Raw genomic sequence first — 22,284 nt, 5'->3', positions numbered from 1 at the left:
TCTCTTGCTTGGCAAAGAAAAGACTATTATGCAATTAAAATATTATCCATTTCATGTTGAGCATATATATTTCTTATGCAGAGAATAAAAGATAGGTTATAATGTGGTTCAGGTCTGCAGCAAAATTTCAGAGCTCTTAGCAGTCAAATTTTCAGGAGGGTTGCTCGATCTTTTGCCTCTCGAACAGAAGAACGTGCAACATAATGTGGCAGAGAAATGGTCATAGATGGAAAGGTGCCATCAGAAAGAACTAACAACAGCAGCATCTTGCGTTTAGTCACAGCACTTCTAAATGTAATAAAACATCGCAGGTGCTTCACAGAGATCCAGGAAGAAAAGTAAGCCAAATCAGGAAGTATTAGGAGTAGTGAGAAAAGATTTGTTCAAAGTGATAGTATTTAAGGAGGGTATTCAAGGAGGACAGGGATTTGGAGCGATCGGGAGGTCAAGAAAATAAACTCCAGAGTGTGGGGTGCATGATGAAGGAGCAGCTGCCAATGGTGACAATGCAGAAAGCAGAGTCAGAGGAGCAAGATTTTGGGATGAATGGGGTTTGTAGCACTGGAGAAGGTTACAGGAATAGGGAGGAGTGATGCCATGGAGGGACTTAATCAAGGATGGGAATTTTAAATGTAGGACTTTTAACGATGAGGAGATAAAGTAGGTCAGCAAGGACAGGAGTGATGGGTGAGCAGGACTGGGTGTGATAGGATGCAGGCATCAGAGTTTTGAATGAGCTAAAGTTTACAATGGGAGATGATTGGAATAGGCAATTCTGGAGGTGATAAAGTGATGGATGAACATCTCAGAGGCAGATGGGCTGAGAAAGGAGCGGAATCAAGCAACGTTATGGAGATGGGAGCAGGTGGTCTTTGTAATGGGGAGGATATGGAATTGGAAGGGAAGCTGCTGGAGAAGATACTGAGGGATAGGATCTATTCCCATCTGGAAGAAAATGGGCTTATCAGTGATAGGCAACATGGTTTTGTGCAGAGAAGGTCATGTCTTACCAACTTAATAGAATTCTTTGAGGAAGTGACAAAGTTGATTGATGAGGGAAGGGCTGTAGATGTCATATACATGGACTTCAGTAAGGCGTTTGATAAGGTTCCCCATGGTAGGCTGATGGAGAAAGTGAAGGCGCATGGGGTCCAAGGTGTACTAGCTAGATGGATAAAGAACTGGCTGGGCAACAGGAGACAGAGAGTAGCAGTGGAAGGGAGTTTCTCAAAATGGAGACGTGTGACCAGTGGTGTTCCACAGAGATCCGTGCTGGGACCACTGTTGTTTGTGATATACATAAATGATTTGGAGGAAAGTATAGGTGGTCTGATTAGCAAGTTTGCAGACGACACTAAGATTGGTGGAGTAGCAGATAGTGAAGGGGACTGTCAGAGAATACAGCAGAATATAGATAGACTGGAGAGTTGGGCAGAGAAATGGCAGATGGAGTTCAATCAGGGCAAATGCGAGGTGATGCATTTTGGAAGATCCAATTCAAGAGTGAACTATACAGTCAATGGAAAAGTCCTGGGGAAAATTGATGTACAGAGAGATTTGGGTGTTCAGGTCCATTGTTCCCTGAAGGTGGCAACGCAGGTCAATAGAGTGGTCAAGAAGGCATACGGCATGCTTTCCTTCATCGGACGGGGTATTGAGTACAAGAGTTGGCAGGTCATGTTACAGTTGTATAGGACTTTGGTTCGGCCACATTTGGAATACTGCGTGCAGTTCTGGTCGCCACATTACCAAAAGGATGTGGATGCTTTGGAGAGGGTGCAGAGGAGGTTCACCAGGATGTTGCCTGGTATGGAGGGCGCTAGCTATGAAGAGAGGTTGAGTAGATTAGGATTATTTTCATTAGAAAGACGGAGGTTGAGGGGGGACCTGATTGAGGTGTACAAAATCATGAGAGGTATAGACAGGGTGGATAGCAAGAAGCTTTTTCCCAGAGTAGGGGATTCAATTACAAGGGGACACGAGCTCAAAGTGAAAGGGGAAAGGTTTAGGGGGGATAGGCGTGGAAAGTTCTTTACGCAGAGGGTGGTGGGTGCATGGAACGCGTTACCAGCGGAGGTGGTAGACGCGGGCACGATAGCGTCTTTTAAGATGTATCTAGACAGATACATGAATGGGCAGGAAGTAAAGAGATACAGACCCTTAGAAAATGGGCGACAGGTTTAGATAGAGGATTTGGATCGGCGTAGGCTTGGAGGGCCGAAGGGCCTGTTCCTGTGCTGTAATTTTCTTTGTTCTTTGTTCTTTGTTCTTTGGAAGCTGAACTTAGCTTTGAAATTGTGAACCATTTGGTTCAGTCTGCAATAGTGGATGGGTATGGGAATGGAGATAGTGGAAAGGATATGTGGTGGGGGCTTAAAGTGATAGTCTCAATCTTCTCAATCTTTAGTTTGAGAAAATCGTGAATTATCCAAGACTAGATATAAACATATGAACAGATGAATTAGGAGCAGAAGTAGGCCATTTGGCCACTTCGTGCCTGCACCGCCATTAAATAAGACCATGGCTGATCTGACTTTCGCCTCAACTCCACTTTTTCCCACCTACACCCGAAACGCTTTGACTCCCTTGTTAGTCAAGATGTCAGAAAAACAGTCTGAGATCAACAAGGTTGAGAAGGTGATGGACAAACTGGATATCATCAGTGAATTATGGAAGCTAAGATCATGTCTGAAAATGATGCCACCAAGGGGAAGAATGTAGATGAGAAAGGGGAAGGGACCAAGGATGGATCCTTGGGGGATTTCCAAGGTGATGGTGCAGAATGGGAAGGGAAGATGATGGTAGAGATGCGATGGCTACAATCAGTTAGGTGAGAGTAAAACTCATCAAGCTGGGCAATAGGACATAGGCATTGGAGGGAAATAGTATGGTCAACAATGTTAAATGTAGTGAGAAGCTGAGAATGACAAAGAGGGACTGCACCATTGTCAGAGTCACTGGGAATATCTGTAACTTTGTGTATGTTAATGAAGACAGGTTGCTTGCCAGCACTTGAAGAAAACTCAATAAATCAATGCAAATGATGCCTAACCATCAAAATAATTCAGTCCTCTCACCAATGACAATATTCTGACTGCTCCACCCACCATCTGCCAATGCACGCTGAAGACCAATCAGGGTTAATTTGCTTGCTGTTGGTTGAGGAATAAATGTTGGCAATGTCACTGGGAAAACTTCCTTAACTTTGAACTGTGCTAATTAGGATATTTATATTGTCCACCTAAAAAGAGCTTGATTTAACATCCCAACTGAAAGTTGCACCCCTTCAACACTGTACTGAACTGTCAGCTTATATTATGTGCTCAAGCCTCTAGAGTTCTGCTTGAATCCACATTCTTCTGACTCAAAGGGAAGATTGCTATCACTGAGCTAAGACTGACACATAGCTCGCCTAGTAACATGAGATAATGTCTTGTGGTTTCTTATTTTTATCCTATGCATGAAGAGGGGTGTGAGGATAAGTAATGTAAGGGAACTTTGATTGTGAAAATGACCTACTTCAGATCCTGGTCTGGCAATATCTCAATTTTAAATTTCTCTCCTTGTTTTCAAATCCCTCCATGGTCTTGCCTCCTCCCCCTCTCTGTAATCTCCTCCAGCCCTATAACCCGCCGAGGTCTCTGCACTCATCTAATTCTGGCCTCGTGAACATCCCCAATTTTCGTTGCTCCACCATTTGCAGCTGTGCCTTCAGTTGCCCGGGCTCTAAGCTCTGGAATTTTTTCCCTAACCCTCTCCATCCCTTTACCTCTGGAATGTGCTGCCTGAAAGGGTGGTGGAAGCAGATTCAATAGCAACTTTCCAAAGGGAATTGAATACCTAATTGGAATGGAAAAAATTGGAGGGCTATGGGAAAGAATAGAGAGGTGGGGCTAGTTGGATTGTTCTTTCAAAGAAGTACTGGCACAATGGGCTGAATGGTCTTCTCCTGTGCTGTATTATTCTATGGGCTGGATTTTATGAGGCCTCCTGCATCGGGGGTCGTGGCGAGGGGGCCCGGAAAATTCTTCCGAGAGAGGTCCGCCACAACCCCTGATGCAAAGAAGGCCCCGCCACATTTTACCAGCGGTGGCGAGGCCTCAGTGCGGGCCCCCCACCTCCCCACCCGCCGCCTTTATTTAAATATTAAAATGAAATTAAATAAATGCAAGTTAATTTACCTTGTCCCGGGGGCCATCCCACGCCGATATTCCGGCTGCTGGCCGCAACTTGAGCACCTTTGGAACTCCGCTTGGAGTTCCGCGGCGTGACACTGGTGGGGAGGGGGGAGGGGTAAAATTCTCAGGTCGGGAGGTGGGGGGGGTGGGGAAAACACTTTTTATTGACTATGGGGATGGTGGGAAAGGGTTAAAGGGCAAATGTTATGAAGTTGGGGGGGGTGGAGTTCGCGTTGGCAATATAGTTTATTTTGGGTCGGTGGCCCTAAACAGGCATTGGGGGGCGGGGGGGTGGTGTTGAAAGGGCCTTCATCTTTTATTAAAATTTTAAATTCACATGTATAAAAATGTCCCTTTAAAAATTTAAATCTCCTTTAAGGGTTAAAGCCCTTTAAAAATGGCGGCGACGCCTGCATGGTGGCGCTGGACTCCATTGCCGGGGACAGTGCGGCTACCCCCTCGACCTCATCGGGGGGAGCCACTCCACTCCCTATTTAATTGAGCCCCTGCGTGAAATATCAGCGACATCGCACTCGAGCGGGAAGACTGGCGTTATCAGATTGCACCGCCATTCATGGTGGTGCCCTCATAAATTTCAGCCCTATGATTCAATGAAGTTAAGAAATGGTTTGTTAAATAGCTTTCCAACAAGCTAAACAGACATTGTTAGAATACTGCTACCCTGTAATCCCAAGATTATCTCTACAAATACACATGCTTTGTTTTACCTGTGTATTAACCTCAGAAACCATTATGCCTTGCATATGCGTAAAACTGTAGGAAAGTGGAAATAGGAGAAGCAGCACAATTAAATGAGAGGTAATGGGTAATATGACTAATTAAACTAAATTAAAAGAACAGCAGAAATAATAACAGAACAGCAACTAAAGGCATTTACGTTCCCATGAGAATTTAGGCCCAGGCACCTCAAACTGAAATGAGATAAGGAGTAAAGGGAGGTGCCTCTCACAGGAATCATCATGCCATCAAGCACACATGCCTATAGTGTAAAAGAGGTCCTTTCGTATTGCTAAAGCTGCACTAATAATGGTGTTGGAGTTTCAAAAGACAAGAGGTCATGACAGACTGAGCAGGCCTGGGTGGGCAATGATGAGTGAGTAGCTGGTATCTTAGTAATTGGATGGGTTAAGTCAGGTTAAGTCCACGATTGGGTTAAACTGGTCTTCATCGGCTTTGCTGTATAAAGAAAGTATAAGAAGGGATTCCCCAAGCATAGAGATTAGAATTACAGGAAATAGGGGTAGGAGTATCCATTCGGCCCATCAAGCCTGTTCCGCCATTCAAACAGATCCTGGTTGATTGTCTATCTCTACACCATTTTTCCCCACTATCCCCATATCCCTTGATGTCATTAGTATCCAAAAATCTATCGATTTCTGTCATGAACAGGCTCAATGATTGAGCTTCCACAGCCCTCCGGGCTAGAGAATTCCGAAGATTCACCATCCCCTGAGGAAAGAAATTCCTCCTCATCTCAGTCTTAAATGGTCTACCCCTTATTCTGAGACTGTGTCCCCTGATTCTTGTAGATTGTAGAAGAAGTCAACCAGGGAATTTGGACCACCCAGCAGACGTAACCAAGGAACAGACATGCTAACGGAGGTATCCTACACATGTTGTCCTAACTGGATGAAGGCACCTGGGACATGGGCCAGCAGGGGTAGACTCAGACAGATCACAACCTTCCAGGGATAATATAATTCACAATGCGCTTGTAAACTACTGCTCAGATACTGTAATGTATCAAGTCTCGATTAGACTGAATAAACTATATAATTACTGTCATCAATAAAGGTCATACAAACATACATATGAACATACGAATTAGAAGCAGGAGTAGGCCACTTGGCCCTTCGAGCCTGCTCCACCATTCAATAAGTTCATGGCTGAACTGATTACTCCACATTTCCACCTACCCCCAATAACCTTCCACCCACTTGCTTATCAAGAATCTATCTACCAAATCAAATTATTTGGAACTTAGGAACAAGAGGGTTAATAGACCTCCCCGCTAACAGAAAAAGGTCCTTCCTATCCACTCTATCACAGCCCCTCATAATTTTACTCCCCTCAATTAAATCTCCCTTCAGCCTCCTCTGTTCCAAAGAAAATAACTCCAGCCTATCCAATCTTTTCTCATAGCTAAAATTTTCCAGTCTTGGCAACATCCTGGTAAATCTCCTCTGTACCCTCTCTAGTGCAATCAGATCCTTCCGGTAATGTATGCAGTATTCTAGCTGTGGTTTAACTAATGTTTTATACAGTTATAGCATAACCTCCTTGCTCTTATATTCTATGCCTCAGCTAATAAAGGAAAGTATTCAGTATGCTTTTAATTACCTTATCGACCTGTCTTGCCACCTTCAAGGATCTGTGGACATGTACTCCAAGGTCCCTATGTTCCTCTACACTTCGCAGTGTCCCACCATTTATTGTGAATTCCCTTGCCTGTCTGCACTCCCCAAATGCATTACCTTGCATTTCTCCAATCCAATACTAAAAACTCCCTTCCTCCTTTTAAATGTTTTTTTGCTGGGATTATACTTGCTGTTCCTGTCCTCCTCTGGACAAAACCTTCCTCCTAAATCTTTTAGTTCTACAGGGAGCATTCAACACTCTGTCACAGAAAGTTAGCATGCAGGTACAGCAAGCAATTAGGAAAGCCTTGATTGCAAAGGAATTGGAGTACAAAAATAAAGAAGTCTTTATTGTACAGGGCCTTGGTGAGACTACACCTGGAGTTCTCTCTTCTCTCTTTGGCCTCCTTATCTCGAGAGACAATGGGTAAGCGCCTGTAGGTGGTCAGTGGTTTGTGAAACAACGCCTGGAGTGGCTATAAAGGCCAATTCTAGAGTGACAGGCTCTTCCACAGGTGCTGCAGAGAAATTTGTTTGTTGGGGCTGTTACACAGTTGGCTCTCCCCTTGCGCCTCTGTCTTTTTTCCTGCCAACTACTAAGTCTCTTCGACTCGCCACGCTTTAGCCCCGCCTTTATGGCTGCCTGCCAGCTCTGGCGGACGCTGGCAACTGACTCCCAAGACTTGTGATCAATGTCACAGGATTTCATGTCGCGTTTGCAGACGTCTTTAAAGCGGAGACATGGACGGCCGATGGGTCTAATACCAGTGGCGAGCTAGCTGTACAATGTGTCTTTGGGGATCCTGCCATCTTCCATGCAGCTCACATGGCCAAGCCATCTCAAGCGCCGCTGACTCAGTAGTGTGTATAAGCTGGGGATGTTGGCTGCCTCGAGGACTTCTGTGTTGGAGATACGGTCCTGCCACCTGATGCCAAGTAGATGCATCGAGAGACAGGTTACTGGTGATAGTTGAGCCTAGGTAGGTGAATTCTTGAACCACTTCCAGAGCGTCATCGCCGATATTGATGGATGGAGCATTTCTGACGTCCTGCCCCATGATGTTCGTTTTCTTGAGGCTGATGGTTAGGCCAAATTCATTGCAGGCAGCCGCAAACCTGTCGATGAGACTCTGCAGGCACTCTTCAGTGTGAGGTGTTAAAGCAGCATCGTCAGCAAAGAGGAGTTCCCTGATGAGGACTTTCCGTACTTTGGACTTCGCTCTTAGACGGGCAAGGTTGAACAACCTGCCCCCTGATCTTGTGTGGAGGAAAATTCCTTCTTCAGAGGACTTAAACGCATGTGAAAGCAGCAGGGAGAAGAAAATCCCAAAGAGTATGGGTGCGAGAACACAGCCTTGTTTCACGCCACTCAGGATAGGAAAGGGCTCTGATGAGGAGCCACCATGTTGAATTGTGCCTTTCATATTGTCATGGAAAGAGGTGATGATACTTAGGAGCTTCAGTGGGCATCCAATCTTTTCTAGTAGTCTGAAGAGTACCTGGAGTACTGCATGCAATTTTGGTCACCATATTTAAGGAAGGCTCTACTTGCCTTGGAGGCAGTATAGCGAAAGTTCACTAGATTGGTCCCCAGCATGAGAGGGTTGTCCGATGATGAGACGCTAAGTAAATTGGGTCTATATTCCCTGGAGTTTAGAAGAATGAGCGGTGATATCATTGAAACATTCAAGATTCTGAAGGGGCTTGACAGGGTAGATACTGAGACATTGTTTCCTCTGGGTGGTGAATCTAGAACAAGGGGACACAGTTTCAGGCTAAGGGGCCAATCATTTAAGGACTGAGATGAGGAGAAATTTCTTCACTGAAATGGTTGTGAATCTTTGAAATTCTCTACCGCAGAGGGTTGTGGATGTGCCATCTTTGAATATAGTTAAGATGGAGATAGACATATTTTTGGTCTCTCAGGGAATCAAGCGATACGGGGAGTGTGCAGGAAAGTGGAGTTGAAGCCCACGATCAACCATGATCATATTGAACGGCAGAGCAGGCTCAATGGGCCGAATGGTCTACTACTCCTCCTGTTTCTTATGTTCTTCTGTGCTTATGCCCCAGGCAGGTGTTTGGGAGAAACAGCCTGTGTCGTGGTAAATAAACTTGGTTCACATTTTTTAATAAAGTGCTGCTGTCTGATTTGTACTATTGAACTCAGAATAAGAATTAGAAATGTGTTTAATTCCAGGAAAGAGTTTGTCAGGTTAGCTGTGGCTCAGTTGGTAGCATTTGTACATCTGAGTTAGGGGGTCATGGGCTCTAAAATAAAAACAGAAAATGCTGGAAATATTCAGCAGGTCAGGCAGCATTTGTGGTGAAAGGAACAGAATTTAATTGTTAACTGCTTACGCTGCTGACAGGTTTGCGGCTGCCTGCAATGAATTTGGCCTAACCATCAGCCTCAAGAAAACGAACATCATGAGACAGGACAGAAATGCTCCATCTATCAATATCGGCGATCACACTCCGGAAGTGGTTCAAGAGTTCACCTACCTAGGCTCAACTATCACCAGTAACCTGTCTCTCGATGCAGAAATCAACAAGCGCATGGGAAAGGCGTCCGCTGCGATGACCAGACTGGCCAAGAGAGTGTGGGAAAATGGCACACTGACACGGAACACAAAGGTCTGAGTGTATCAAGCCTGTGTCCTCAGTACCTTGCTCTACGGCAGCGAGGCCTGGACAACGTATGTCAGCCAAGAGCGACGTCTCAATTCATTCCATCTTCGCTGCCACCGGAGAATCCTTGGTATCAGGTGGCAGGATCGTATCTCCAACACAGAAGTCCTCGAGGTGGCCAACATCCCCAGCATATATACCCTACTGAGCCAGCGGCGCTTGAGATGGCTTGGCCATGTGAGCAGTAAGGAAGATGGCAGGATCCCCAAGGACACATTGTACAGCGAGCTCGTCACTGGTATCAGACCCACCGGCCGTCCATGTCTCTGCTTTAAAGACGTCTGCAAACGCGACATGAAGTCCTGTGACATTGACCACAAGTTGTGGAGTCAGTTGCCAGCGATCGCCAGAGCTGGCGGGCAGCCATAAAGGCGGGGCTAAAGAGTGGCGAGTCGAAGAGACTTAGCAGTTGGCAGGAAAAAAGACAGAAGCGCAAGGAGAGAGCCAACTGTGTAACAACCCCGACAACCAATTTTATCTGCAGCACCTGTGGAAGAGTCTGTCACTCTAGAATGGCCTTTATAGCCACTCCAGGCGCTGCTTCACAAATCACTGACCACCTCCAGGCGCTTACCCATTGTCTCTCGAGACAAGGAGGCCAAAGAAGAAGAAGAAGAAGAAGAAGAAGAGCTTGCGCTGCTGAGCATTTCCAGAATTCTCTGTTTTTGTTTCAGACTTCCAGCTTCCGCAGTATTTTGCTTTTCTGATCTGGTCCTGGGTTCTAAGTCCCACACCAAAGGCATGAGCACAAAGTCTAGGTTGATCCTCCATTGCAAGTACTGAGAGTGTACTACTCCGTCAGAGGAGCCATCTTTTGGGTGAGATGTTAAACCAAGACCCAGTCTGCCCACTCAAGTGAATGTAAAAGATTCCATGGCGTTATTTCGAGAAAGAGCGGGTGAATTTTCCCCAGTGTCCAAGTCAAGCTTAATCCCTCAACAATATCACTATCACACTGCTTTTTGTGGGAGCTTGCTGTGCACAAATTGGCTGCCATAGTTCCTTTACGACAGTGACCACTTCAAAAATACTTAATTGGATGTAAAGTGCTTTGGGACATCCTGAGATCGTGGAAGGGCCGAGATAATAGTGCTACGAGGGATATGCAGATAGGGTCAGATGAAGCAGTATGGGAGGGTGCTCGTGTGGAGGATAAACACTGGCACAGACCAGTTGGGCTGAATGACTTGTTTCAGTGCTATGAATTCTATGTAAATGTAAGTTCTTTCTTTGTGTGGGAGCTAAACAAGCACTGAGATCGAGTACATAAAAGCCTTGTAGTGGCAGGGAACTGCATTAGAAAACAATGAATATGACAGAAGTTGCACTCATCAAGTAAAACACTCATACTGGAAGATGACTAGCATTAAGCAAGTGACACATTCTGTAATGAAGTGTGAACAGAAAGTTGAAGTTGCCCCTGGGTATGAGGGGTAGATGATTAGCTTTCCAAGAAAGTTATGTTACAAGCAAAAAAAAGCAGTCATCCAAGTAGTTGCTGACTGACAGTGATAAGTAGTTCACTGGACCGGCGCGTTTTCCAAGGCAAAGAATGAAAAAAAAGCTAAGCGCCTGTCTGCAAGTGTCAAGGTCTGATTGATGAGAAGTTGCACTGACAGATTGCATCAAATCCTGGAAAAAGTGCAAATCTTAAATGGTTGCCTGTTTGTGATGGAGAGATTTACACATACATTGTTGAACCAAACGACGCAGCTGCGTTATCATGTTTAATTGTTAGCTCACTTCAAAACCAATCCTATATTTATTATTTGACGCCAACCTTTTGTATCAGACATAGTGACACCTCTATTCCCAGCTAGAATGGAGATGATTGGGTAACTCCTCTGGCAATCACCCCTGGTGACAGCACTTCTCTAAGTAACTGGGATTGATTTTACACACATGATTCGTATTATGTGGCTACCCTCCACTCACTGTATTTTGCTGGAGAAATCACTGTGCTGTACTCGGGAGAAGTTGCTGTAGTTTTGGTCATGAGCTCTATTTGCTGTAGCTCGTACAGACTCCTTTTAAGTAGACTCTGTAGACTGTTTGCTGTTATGTACTGTTTAAATAGACCCTGTTTGCTGAGTAAATAGATTTTATTTGCTGTAAAATAGACAGTTTTCTGTGACTCTGTTGCAAGTGGAGTTGCGATCGGAGATCAGTCAGGATCTTATTGAATGTTGGGCAGGCAAGAGGGTAGGCAGTGGCGTAGTGGTATTATCACTGGACTAGTAACACAGAGACCCAGGGTATTTCTCTGGGGACATGGGTTCGAATCCCACCACAGCAGAAGGTGGAATTTGAACTTAATAAAAATCTGGAATTAAAAACTAGTCTAATGATGGCCATGAAACCATTGTCAATTGTTGTAAAAACCCATCTGGTTCACTAATGTCCTTTAGGGAAGGAAATCTGCTGTCCTTACCTGGTCTGGCCTACATGTGACTCCAGACCCACAGCAATGTGGTTAACTCTTACATGCCCTCTAAAATGGCCTAGCAAGCCACTCAGTTGTACCTAACCGCTACGAAGTCAATAAAAAGGATTGAAACCGGACGGACCACCCGGCATCGACCAAGGCACCGGAAACGACAATGGCAAACCCAGCCCTGTCGACCCTGCAAAGTCCTCCTTAATAACATCTGGAGGCTTGCGCCAAAGTTGGGAGAGCTGTCCCACAGACTCGTCCAGCAACAGCCTGACATCGTCATACTCACGGAATCATACCTAACAGACAATGTCCCAGACACTGCCATCACCATCCCCGGGTATGCCCTGTCCCACCGGCAAGACAGACCCAGCAGAGGTGGTGGCACAGTGGTATACAGTAGGGAGGGAATTTCCCTGGGAGTCCTCTACATCGACGCCGGACCTCATGAAGTCTCATGGCATCAGGTTAAATATGGGCAAGGTAACCTCCTACTGATTACCACCTACTGCCCTCCCTCAGCTGATGACTCAGTACTCCTCCATGTTGAACACCACTTGGAGGAAGCACTGAGGGTGGCAAGGACACAAAATGTACTCTGGGTGGGGGACTTCAATGTCCATCATCATGAGTGGTTCGGTAGCACGACTACTGACCGAGCTGGCTGAGTACTAAAGGACATGGCTGCTAGACTGGGACTGCGGCAGGTGGTGGGGGAACCAACACGAGGGAAGAACATACTCGACCTCATCCTCACCAATCTGCCTGCCGCGGATGCATCTGTCCATGACAGTATTGGTAGGAGTGACCATCGCACAGTCCTTGTGGAGACGAAGTCCCGCCTTCACATTGAGGATACCGTCCATCGTGTTGTGTGGCACTAACACCGTGCTAAATGGGATAGATTTCGAACGGATCTAGCAATGTAAAACTGGGCATCCATGAGGCGCTGTGGGCCATCAGCAGCAGCAGAATTGGACTCAACCACAATCTGTAACCTCATGGCCCGGCATATCCCCCACTCTACCATTACCATCAAGCCAGGAGACCAACCCTGGTTCAATGAAGAGTGCAGGAGGGCATGCCAGGAGCAGCACCAGGCATACGTCAAAATGAGGTGTCAACCTGGTGAAGCTACAACCCAGGACTACTTGCATGCCAAACTGCGTAAGCAGCATGCGATAGACAGAGCTAAGCGATTCCATAACCAACGGATCAGATCTAAGCTCTGCAGTCCTGCCACATCCAGCCGTGAATGGTGGTGGACAATTAAACAACTAACTGGAGGAGGTGGCTCCACAAATATCCCCATCCTCAATGATGGGGGAGCCCAGCACATCAGTGCGAAAGATAAGGCTGAAGCATTTGAAACAGTCTTCAGCCAGAAATGCCGAGTTGATGATCCATCTCGGCCTCCTCTTGAAGTCCCCAGCATCACAGATGCCAAACTTCAGCCAATTCGATTCACTTCACACAATATCAAGAAACGACTGAAGGCACTGGATACTGCAAAGGCTATGGGCCCTGACAATATTCCGGCAATAGTACTGAAGACCTGTGCTCCAGAACTTGCCGCGCCCCTAGCCAAGCTGTTCCAGTACAGCTACAACACTGGCATCTACCCTGCAATGTGGAAAATTGCCCAGGTATGTCCTGTACACAAAAAGCAGGACAAATCCAACCCGGCTAATTACCGCCCCATTAGCCTACTCTCAATCTTCAGTAAAGTGATGGAAGGTGTCATCAACAGTGCCATCAAGCGGCACTTGCTTAGCAACAACCTGTTCAGTGATGCTCAGTTTGGGTTCTGCCAGGGCCACTCAGCTCCTGACCTCATTACAGCCTTGGTTCAAACATGGACAAAAGAGCTGAACTCAAGAGGTGAGGTGAGAGTGACTGCCCTTGATATCAAGGCAGCATTTGAACGAGTATGGCATCAAGGAGTCCTAGCAAAACTGAGGTCAATAGGAATCAGGGGGAAAACCCTCCGCTGGCTGGAGTCATACCTAGCACAAAGGAAGATGGTTGTGGTTGTTGGAGGTCAATCATCTGAGCTCCAGGACATCACTGCAGGAGTTCCTCAGGGTAGTGTCATAGGCCCAACCATCTTCAGCTGCTTCATCAATGACCTTCCTTCAATCATAAGGTCAGAAGTGGGGGTGTTCGCTGATGATTGCACAATGTTCATCACCATTCACAACTCCTCAGATACTGAAGCAGTCTGTGTAGAAAAGCAGCAAGACTTGGACAATATCCAGGCTTGGGCTGATAAGCGGCAAGTAACATTCGCGCCACACAAGTGCCAGGCAATGACCATCTCCAACAAAAGAGAATCTAACCATCTCCCCTTGACATTCAACGGCATTACCATCGCTGAATCCCCCACTATCAACATCCTGGGGGCTACCATTGACCGAAAACTGAACTGGAGTAGCCATATAAATACCATGGCTACAAGAGCAGGTCAGAGGCTAGGAATTCTGAGGCGAGTAATTCACCTCCTGACTCCCCAAAGCCTGTCCACCATCTATAAGGCATTAGTCAGGAATGTGATGGAATACTCTCCACTTGCCTGGATGGGTGCTGCTCCAACAACACTCAAGAAGCTCGACACCATCCAGGACAAAGCAGCCCACTTGATTGGCACCCCATCTACAAACATTCACTCCCTCCACCACCGACGCACAGTGGCAGCAGTGTGTACCATCTACAAGATGCAGTGCAGCAATGCACCAAGGCTCCTTCGACAGCACCTTCCAAACACCTTACCAACTAGAAGGACAAGGGCAGCAAATACATGGGAACACCACCACCTGCAAGTTCCCCCCCCAAGTCACACACCATCCTGACATGGGACTATATCGCCGTTCCTTCACTGTCGCTGGGTCAAAATCCTGGAACTCCCTTCCTAACAGCACTGTGGGTGTACCTACCCAAAATGGACTGCAGCGGTTCAAGAAGGCAGCTCACCACCACCTGCTCAAGGGCAATTAGGGATGGGCAATAAATGCTGGCCTGGCCAGCGATACCCACATCCCATGAATGAATAAAAACAAAGATGGGCCATATGGCCTGCTCCTGCTCCTCTTTCCTAAACTCAAAGTCCCACCCCTCCTCAAACATATTGGCTGACACAGTGATGTCAACAGACATGCAAAGCCTTTTGACTCTGTGTGGTATACACTTTCCCAGCAGTGGTAGAAGCCAGCATTTTAATTCTTGAAATGGAGACCGAACATTCTGGAAACACACAGCAGGTCTAGCAGCCTTTGTCAAGAGAGAAACAGTTAATGTTTCAGGTCGATGACCTTTTGTCAGAACTAGAAGAAGTTGGCGATATAATAGAATTTAAGAAAGGCAAGTCAGAAATGTGCCAATTTTTGCTTGGGTGCTACCCCATGGCAGCACTCGGTTACAAACATGATCCCTGATCGCTTGCTCAGTACTTGCATCAGTGGTCAAGGGACTAGCTGGAGTTCCACCTACTGCAGATCATTTTTAACAGTAATTTTAGGCAGGCTGCACCTGGCAGCTGCCTGGCACCAGCTGGAGGATGGATTGAAACATAAGAACAGTGGTGGAATCCGATAGGAACATAGGATGGGAACAGAGGGATACGGTCCCCGGGAAGTGCAGAAGGTTTTAGTTCAGGCAGGCATCAAGATCGGCGCAGGCTTGGAGGGCCGAATGGCCTGTTCCTATGCTGTACTGTTCTTTGTTCTTTTTTCTTTGGTAGGCCATTCAGTTCCTCAAGCCTGTTCTGCCAGATCATGGTTGATTTGTATCAGACAAGACTCAAACCATTGTAGCAGTTCCAGTGACCTTGAGTTGGCTGCAAAGCCACAAGACATTTTTGGAATAGCTTTGTAAAATCCCTTAACTCATACAAGCAATTTCAAGTTTTCCATCCCATTTGGTACTCATCCTCACCCCTTTACTGTGACACACAAAGCAACAGTGGGCACTAAGAATGCCCCAGTTCCCTTTGTACCCCTGATGACTGAAAATACATCCAATGTCCATTTCAGTGATCTAAGCCAGAGGAATTGGTGGGAAGCAAGCAGATTAACTGTTAAAGAATTTCTCCTTTGCACTCTGTGAGAATGTGGGTTCACACGAGCCTTGTACTTCATGGTTTATGGGATCAGCACACGGTGAGTTAAAAGAGCATTCTGCTGAACAGAGAATTCATAAGGCAAGGATGAGAAGCTGAAGGAAGGTGTGAAGATCATTCATCTGTGTCTTGATGGTCTGGAAGATGTTGGTCTGGTAATTGTGGTTATACTAATAAATTCACTGAAGAGCTTCAGTGGACCACATAACCATGGTAACAGAATGATTAGAAGAGATTGAGGTGGGTTAAGTGCATCCTCTTGGATTCATGTTGTTATTCCTGATGTCACTGTTGATGTCTCATGATTTAGTGGTGGTATGCATGAACAAAGAACAAAGAACACTACAGCACAGGTACAGGCCATTCAGCCCTCCAAGCCTGCGCCAATCTTGATGCCTGTCTAAACTAAAACCTTCTGCACTTCCAGGGAACACATCCATCTCCTCCCATCCTATTCATGTATTTGTCAAGAGGCCTCTTAAACGTCGCTATCGTACCTGCTTCCACCACCTCCCCCGGCAGCAAGTTCGAGGCACTCACCACCCACTGTGTAAAGAACTTGCCTCGCACATCCCCTCTAAACTTTGCCCCTCGCACCTTAAACCTATGTCCCCTAGTAACTGACTCTTCTGGGAAAAAGCTTCTGACTATTCACTCTGTCCATGCCACTCATAACTTTGTAAACCTCTATCATGTCGCCCCTCCACCTCCGTCGTTTCAGTGAAAACAATCTGAGTTTATCCAACCTCTCCTCATAGCTAATGCCCTCCAGACCAGGCAACATCCTGGTAAACCTCTTCTGTACCCTCTCCAAAGCCTCCACGTCCTTCTGGTAGTGTGGTGACCAGAATTGCACGCAATATTCTAAGTGTGGCCTAACTAAGGTTTTGTACAGCTGCAGCATGACTTGCCAATTTTTATACTCTGCGCCCCGACCGATGAAGGCAAGCATACCGTATGCCTTCTTGACTACCTTATCCACCTGTGTTGCCACTTTCAGTGACCTGTGGACCTGTACGCCCAGATCTCTCTGCCTGTCAATACTCCGAAGGGTTCTGCCATTTACTGTATACTTCCCACCTGCATTAGACCTTCCAAAATGCATTACCTCACATTTGTCCGGATTAAACTCCATCTGCCATTTCTCTGCCCAAGTCTCCAAATGATCTATATCCTGCTGTATCCTCTGACAATCCTCATCACTATCCGCAACTCCACCAACCTTTGTGTCTTCCGCAAACTTACTAACCAGACCAGCTACATTTTCCTCCAAATCATTTATATATACTACAAAGAGCAAAAGTCCCAGCACTGATCCCTGCGGAACACCACTAGTCACAGCACTCCATTCAGAAAAGCACCCTTCCACTGCCAACCTCTGTCTACTATGACTGAGCCAGTTCTGTATCCATCTTGCCAGCTCACCTTTGATCCCGTGTGACTTCACTTTTTGTACCAGTCTGCCATGAGGGACCTTGTCAAAGGCTTTACTGAAGTCCATATAGATAACATCCACTGTCCTTCCTTCATCAATCATCTTCATCACTTCCTCAAAAAACTCAATCAAGTTAGTGAGACACGACCTCCCCTTCACAAAACCATGCTGCCTCTCGCTAATAAGTTCATTTGTTTCCAAATGGGAGTAAATTCTATCCTGAAGAATCCTCTCTCATAATTTCCCTACCACTGACGTAAGGCTCACCGGCCTATAATTTCCTGGATTATCCTTGCTACCCTTCTTAAACAAAGACCTCTGGGACCTCACCTGTAGCCAATGAGGATGCAAAGATTTCTGTCAAGGCCCCAGCAATTTCTTCCCTTACCTCCCTTAGTATTCTGGGGTAGATCCCATCAGGCCCTGGGGACTTACCTACCTTAATTATTTGCAAGACACCCAACACCTCCTCATTTTTGATAATGAGATGACTGAGACTATCTACACTCCCTTCCCTAGACTCATCATCCACCAAGTCCTTCTCTTTGGTGAATACTGATGCAAAGTACTCATTTAGTACCTCGCCCATTTCCACACATAGATTCCCTCCTCTGTCCTTGAGTGGGCCAACCCTTTCCCTGGTTACCCTCTTGCTCTTTATATACGTAGAAAAAGCCTTGGGATTCTCCTTAATCCTGTTTGCCAATGACTTTTCATGACCCCTTTTAGCCCTCCTGATTCTTTGCTTAAGTTATGAAATGTAGAGATCAAAAATAGAATAGGTCTAAGAATTTTGAGTAAACTATTGTCTGTCGTAGTCATACTGAATTGTGGAGTTTGATGTACCTGGGTTCTCATAGTGAATCGTGAGCTCAATAAAGACTAAAGGGGGCACAGTCTCAGGCTGAGGAGCTGATCATTCAGAACTGAGATGAGGAGAAATCACTTCACTCAAAGGGTTGTGAATCTTTGGAATTTAAGACTGGGTTCGATAGATTGTTGGTCTTCCAGGGAATCAAGGTATATGTGGAGTTGGAAGAAAAGTAGAATTGAAGCCCAAGATCAGCCATGATTGTATTGAATGGCGGAGCAGCCTCGATGGGCCATATGGTCTACTTCTGCTCCTATTCTTGTATTCTTGTGACTATACATAGAAATCATCAAAAGTTTACTGCAGAGAAAGAGGCCATTTGGCCTGCTGTGTTTGTGCCAGTCGAAAAACGTTCTACCCATTCTAATCCCACTTTCCAGCATTAGGTCCGTGGCCCTGGAAATTACTTGAGGTGTGTATGCAGACTCCTTTTGAATGGGTTGAGGGTTTCTGCCTCAACTACCTTTTCAGGCAGTGAGTTCCAGACTCCCACCAATGTCTGGGTGAGAAAACTTTTCCTCATCTCCCCTCTAATCCTTCTACCAATCCTTTACATCTATGCCCCCTAGTCACTGACCTCTCTGCTAAGGTAAATAGGCCCTTCACATCAACTCTATCCAGGTTCCTCACAATTTTGTACATCTCAATCAAATCTCCCCTCAGCCTTCTCTGTTCCAAGGAGAACAACCCCAGCCTATTCAATCTTTCCTCATAGCTGCATTTTTCCAGTCCCAGTAACATTCTCGTAAATCTCCTCTGTACCCTCACTAGTGCAATTACATCCTTTCTGTAATGAGGTGGCCAGAATGGCACACAGTACTCAAGTTGTGACCTAACCAATGAATTATACGGTTCCAACATAACCTCCCTGCTCTTATATTCTATACCTTGGCTAATAAAGGAAAGGATTCCATATGCCTTCTCAACCACCTTATTGACCTGCCCTGCTATCTTCAGGGATCTGTGGACATTCACTCCAAGGTCCCTTACTTCCTCTACAATGCTCAGTATTTTCCCATTAATCTTGTATTCCTTTGCCTTATTTGACCTCCCCAAATGCATCACCTCACACTTCTCTGGGTTGAATGCTATTTGCCACTTTTCTGCCCATCTGACCAGGCCATCAATATCTTCCTGTAGCCTCCAGCTATCCTCCTAGCCATCTACGACTCGGCCAATCTTTGTGTCGTCTGCAAACTTCTTGATCATGCCCCCTACATTTACGTCCAAATCATTAATATATACCACAAAAAGCAGTGGACCCAGTACTGAGCCCTCCGGAACACCACTCGATACATCCCTCCAGTCGCATATTGGAATTGTGTCGTGTGATTTACCTGAGTACTCATGTTGGATTGTGTAGCATGAGATCGTTAAAGGCCTGATTCTGTAATATTACAACTGATATCTGTGTCCTCCAGTATTTAAAGTAATGAATTAGAACAAGAAAGTAGTCCCAACACACTCCACCTCCTGTATATCAGAATATCAACAGCAAAAAATAATGCCTTCCATTACACAGCTGCCCAATTTTTCATTCATTGAAATAAACAGTTGAGCTGCAGAATAGATAAGTTGGGATAGAAAATCAACTCAGCTGGTAGGCAAAATGGGCGGAATGGCATGGACCATCATTTTAAAGCCCTGCCTGGCATTCAGATCTATTGATCTAGCTAAAGTGATGCTGTTCTTTTTGCATTGCTGCCCCCAACATGAATTTCTACTCTTTTAACTCCAGCATGCACGACTGCACCAGAAGTGCGCAAGCAGAAAATTACCCTTGAAGTTTGTGTAGCACGAAGGGCAGAAGACAGCATTGGAGACAAGTTTGTAAAACTGTTAAAAAAGCAAATGGGATCCTAGGCTTTATAAATAGAGTACAAAAGAAAGCTATGCTGTTTATTAAACACTGGTTAGTTGTTCTGATGAAGGTAAACTGCTAACAGTGCTGCAGGTGGGAGTTCCAGGATTTTCCAGTAACAGTGAAGGTACGGTGATATAGTTTCAAGTCAGGATGGTGTGTGACGTGAAGGGGAAGTTGCAGATGAAGGTGTTCCCATACAACTGCTGCACTTATTCTTCCAGGTAGTAGAGTTCACGGGTTTGGAAGGAGCTGTCGAATGTGCGTTGGTGAATTGCTGCAGTGTATCTTGCATATCGTACACACTGCTGCCACTGTGCCTCAGTATTGGGGGGAATGGATGTTGAAGTAGGTAGATGGGATGCCATTCAAGCAGACTGCTTTGTCCTGGATGATGTCAAGCCTCTTGAGTTTTTTTTGCAGCAAAGTTTCTTTCTGATGCTCTCACGTAAATTTCTCTCCTTGTTAAACTGTCCATTAAAATTGTGTTAGATCCTTTATATAGAATCTAAGACACAGAAAAAGACCATTTGGCCCAACCAGTCTATGCCAGTGTTTATGCTCCACATAAGCCACATCCCACTCTATTTATTTCATCTCACCCAATCAACATAGCTTTGTACTTCTTTCTACCCACAACAGGGTCTGAAACTCAAAAATACTTCATTGGCTGTAAAGTGCTTTGTGATGTCGTGAGTTTGCGAAAGGCGCAATATAAATGCAAACTCTTTCTTTGTAGGCACTTGTCTAGTCTTTCCCTTAATCTAGCTACCTATTATTTATATGTAATACAAACTACATGTATAATTTCTATCTGTGGAAATTCATAAAATATGGGACCGACGTTTCCCATTAAAGGCCGACTCGGGTCTGCAAAGGAAACCCGACCAGAGCCTGACAGAACAACATCCGACCCGAGCCCAACCCGGCCCGAGTCCTTTCATTTTATCCCGCACTCAACCCGACCCAACCCGACCATCAGTTAACTTAGCTTCTGTTTTTCACTTTGTTACTTATCGGCACAAGCTTAAAAATACTGTAACTAAACAACTTTTCAAGTCCAAAAAATACATGAACATTGGAGCCACGTACCGGAGGTGGTGATTGAGTGTGTTCGATCAGGCCCGACCCGAGCCGAGCCCAAATGCTGGACCCGGAAGAGCGACCCGACCCGACCCGAAGCCGACACATGTCGCCGTTTGTTGTTTAACAGTAGCAAGGAAATATGACCATAGCCAAGTGTGAAACTAAGGGATTTTCTTTCTTCCAGGCACCATTTAAGTTGATTCAGCTAGAATTCTTGATTCAGTCCATTGAGGTTGTTATTTTTTAGTCGGTTCTCAGGAATGTGGGCAATATTGGCAAGGCCAGGATGAATCGCCTATCCCTACTTGGCCTGAGAAGTTAGCAGAGGCCTTCTCTTTGAACCACTGGTTTGGAGCAAACTATTTTTTCCAATTGACAACAAGAATGATAGCATTGTGTTTGTGTTTCTGGACTAGTAATCTCGACACCTGGACTAATGATCAAGCGATGGGAGTTCAAATACCTCTGCAGCAGCTCAAGAATCTAAATTTAATTTCATAAATTTGGAATTAAAAGGCAAGGGTCAGAAATGGTGACCACGTAACTACCAGATTGTGATAGGAGAGGAAATCTGCTGTGCTTACCCAGTCTGGCCTATATGTGACTCCAGATCCACAGCAGTGTGGTTGACTCTTAACTGCTCTCTAAAATAGCCTAGCAAGCCACTCAGTTGTCAAGAAAGCAGTTCACCACCCCCCTTCTCAAGTGCATTTAGGGATGGGCAATAAATGCTGGCCTTGGCAATGACACCCATATCCCATGAATGTATTAAAATAAAGTAAGTGGGGCTTGTTAGAACACATAAAAAGGCATTAAAGAGTCAACCACCTTTGGCCAGATCGGGTCAGGGTGGCAAATTCTCATCAATTTGTGTGGGGCTCCTTTTTACAACAATCCATCAGCTTTTAGGCTCATTCTTTAATAATGTCAGACCACAAGTTACTAAGTTTACAGAGTTCAACTTCAAAACTTGTTGAAAAAGCAGTCTTGAAAACAAGCATTAGATGCTCTGCCAAGCATATGACGCCATAGGATAAAAAAAATGTACAGATGTTGGAAATCTGAAATAAAAGCAGAAAATGAAAATAACAGGATATGCATCAGTCATGGGTTGGAGTCAAACCGACCTCAAAGGAAAATGGTTGTGGTTTTTGGAGGCCAATCATCTCAGCTCCAGGACATCACTGCAGGAGTTCATCAGGGTAGTGTCCTGGGCCCAACCATCTTCAGCTGCTT

Source organism: Heterodontus francisci, chromosome 5, assembly GCF_036365525.1.
Source record: "Heterodontus francisci isolate sHetFra1 chromosome 5, sHetFra1.hap1, whole genome shotgun sequence".
Taxonomy (NCBI): Eukaryota; Metazoa; Chordata; class Chondrichthyes; order Heterodontiformes; family Heterodontidae; genus Heterodontus; species Heterodontus francisci.
This window is presented reverse-complemented; position numbering follows the sequence as displayed.